The 3,280-nt window shown below is 44.4% G+C and overlaps 1 pseudogene; it reads right to left on the reverse strand.

The window, feature by feature from the left end:
• Positions 1-664: 664 nt before the first annotated feature.
• On the reverse strand, positions 665-2,954 carry LOC119335526 (annotated as a pseudogene).
• Positions 2,955-3,280: the final 326 nt, after the last annotated feature.

Below are 3,280 nucleotides of genomic sequence, written 5' to 3' on the forward strand. Positions count from 1 at the left end.
GGGGAGTGGAGATGCTCTAAATGAATTCGTTTTTTATCTTGAAATTTCACATTAATGAACAGCAAATGTCACTGCTCTTTGTCGGCCGAATGGAAAGGTTTCATGTCGATGTGCACACAAGTACAAACTTACAAAATAAGTGGAAAAAGTACTCGTGAAATCCAAGTGAACATCAAGTTCGTGCAAATTAGTTTTTTCCATGGAAGTTCATTCAAATTACCATTTTTCCAGGGAAGTTCATACAAATTAGTTACTTGGAGATTAGTAGCAATGTGTGTAACTTCTTGGAGATAAAATGGAGAATCGGATGGGATAAGGGCATCTCCAACACGGGCGCTAACAGTGGGGCGCTAGGATTTGTTTCCCAGTCAATTGGCAGTTGCCACGCTTAATCCTGGCATCAGCTGCCTCGTCGGCGCAAAGCTAGGAGGCGGGCGCTAGGCCTTTTTCTTTGGCGAGCTGAGACTAAGCGCTGTTCCAAATCCAGGTATTTAGCATCGGTTGTTAGTGCCTTGCATTGGAACAGATGTCGCTTAGCGCTTTTAATTTTTCTGGTATGTTTTTATATGTGTTTAAGCGTCTAGATAACCGCCTTTCATTGAAGATGCCCTAAGGAGTCAGTTGTTTGGCGAGACGTAAATAAGCAAGAAATAACAACAAAATGTCAAAATTGAAACAAATGTGAATGTTTTTTCCCAATTTGCAAGCAGTTTCTATACATTTACAATCAGGCTCCCAGCCTCATTCCAGGAGGCATGAAACCAGAAACAAATGGAACCAAACGACCACAACAATAATTTCGGGAACGGAACTCACAAGCACACCCCAATCTACAGATAATTGTACATAACCACAAATGAGTGGGCATCGGAGGACATTTCATCATTTCTTCTTGGCAAATTCCTTAGCTTCCTTCTTTTCTCGCTCCAACTTCTCAAACACGCTGCCATCATAGACCGCCTTGACAGTCTCCTTGTGAAGAAATACCTCCTTGTCTTTGCACAGCGCGAGAGAAGTCTCCACTCTACGAAAGCGCCCACCCTGCCATTTTTTTTTGTGTGTGGGTGTGCCAAAAACATGAGCTAAAAAAGAACGCGATAGTTGCATTACATTATTCATACTTCAGATGAAGTAACCTTACCGTCCGGCGAAATCTTTAGGATCCCTGTTTGCTTTAAGCATCTCCCCAAGCTCTTTGTCCGTTAGGGCATCAGGCCTAGTGTGGGCATGCTTCTTGAATATCTCCTCAAACTTTTCAGGAACAAACCTGCAATTTTGACAAACTGAAAAGTTAGCAAGTATGCACCCATGGTAGTCATTCTAATTAAGAAAGCCAATTATCTAGAACTGTATCACTGTATTCCTTCTAAAACAAACTAGCATTGGGAAGTGCAACTTGGCAGTAGTAGGAGTTCCCTAGCATCATACAAGAGCAATCTATTATGCCACTGGCCCATGTTGGCAACCATACCTTTCACCTGCTATTTTGTTATCCATCAAAAAAGAAACTGCTATTTTGTTTCTCTTAGGCTTTAGGGAGTTGCGGCTAACATCGAAGCCCCAAGGGGTGGACCTTATATTTAGAAGCTTTTATAAAGCTCTGAAGATAAGCCGACTCCTACATGTATACGTAGACGTTGCCTATATACTTGTAATACCTCATTCGTAATTACATGCATTTGTGTGCTATAGGGGGAAAAGATGGGGACCTATAATAGCAAAAGTATACCGTTATAGATTGACGCATGCTTGTTTTTATTGTACCACCTAAATGAAACGGATTTGCTTTAGATCAATGAATCGACTACTATTTACTTGTATGGGATCATTTGATTGTTGTAGTTTGCTCTCCAATTGCACATTTGAACTATATACATGTCTAATTATATTTTTCATATCGGATTTGAAAGTCAGTCGATTCCTTTTAATTTGCCATGCAGTTGGCCCTTTTAGAAATGTGCAACTATGTTTCCTTTCATATTTTACCAGTTACCAGTAATTTTACAGTTTGTATACTTTGAAAGGGAGGTACTAGTATACTCTTCCGTAGATCATGTGCATGGGGTAGCAATAAGTAGAATGCATGATCTGGCCGCCCTAGGGGCGATGGACACATGGTACTAGTAATGTGAGATAGGAGTACTGTAGTAGTATCTATAAGTACCTTCCCTGGGTGTCGTACACGTCAGTATCACTCCCATGCTTGCCCTGCTGAATGGTCTTTACGTAGATGGGGAACTTGAAAGCTGGAGGCTTCACGTTCGCCTGCAGCAACAGAACGAGAATCAATAATAACATAAATTAAAGTATTAAACTCGAGTTCTTTACGCCAGAAATAAGAATGCATGAAAGCCCATTTCGTGCCACGTCAAGAGAGATCTTTGTTCGGTTTTGATGATTCCAACTGCTTTACAGTGATGTAGAGTACGTGGTATGCCTTGTTTCGATCTCGCTTTCATTTCTGGTAAAGAGGCTCAGGCTGGCATCTCCTTTGCCGCCGAAAGAATGCAACTAGACGAAAGGGCAGAGACTACCAAGCCATCAACTAACAGTATAGCAGTACTACTGTACATACCGGTACCGTCTTGGGCGCGAGGAAGCCGTTGATGAAGACGGTGCCGGCGGCGGACAACACGACGCCGCAGCCGATGGCGCGTAGCCCTTGGTAGGTCTCGGAGGGGTAGATGATGCCGTCCTTGTTCCGGTCGAAGAAGGCGGCGTGCTTCTGCAGCGGCGTCAGCTCGTGGCTGCTGTACAAGTCCGCCATGGACGACTCATCCCCCTGCTGCTGCTGGCTCCCTGCGGCGTCCGCGGGTTTGGAGCCCATGGATGGATGGATGGTTTCGGCCGGCCGGCGATCGAGGGGCAGGAAAGCGGTGAAGATCAGCTGGGTATATCGGTAATGGTGCCAAGGTGGCGCGGGGAGAGGAAAGCGGGAGTGGCTTGCGCTGGTGTGGTTGTACGCAGGGAGCTCGTGGGGTATATGTAGTGCTAATCCCATCCATCGGTGCCGTGCGCGCGGGCACCATCCAGCCATGCATGCGATGCACTTCATTAAATTTCTCCAGGATCTCGTTTCCTTCCTTTGACTTCGCACCGCCCCACCTCTGGTTTCTTTATACGGAAGCTTGTCGACGTTGTGCGGCCACGTATGCAGAGCGTGTAGTATATATTTATTTATTCGAAAAGGATTCAAATATGTTATAAAAGTTCAATCAAGAAGGAGTACAAAGCAACTCAAACATAATAAAAATTACATCAAAGTCTCTAGACTACCCAC

Source organism: Triticum dicoccoides, chromosome 7B (genome assembly GCF_002162155.2).
Source record: "Triticum dicoccoides isolate Atlit2015 ecotype Zavitan chromosome 7B, WEW_v2.0, whole genome shotgun sequence".
NCBI classification, from domain to species: Eukaryota; Viridiplantae; Streptophyta; class Magnoliopsida; order Poales; family Poaceae; genus Triticum; species Triticum dicoccoides.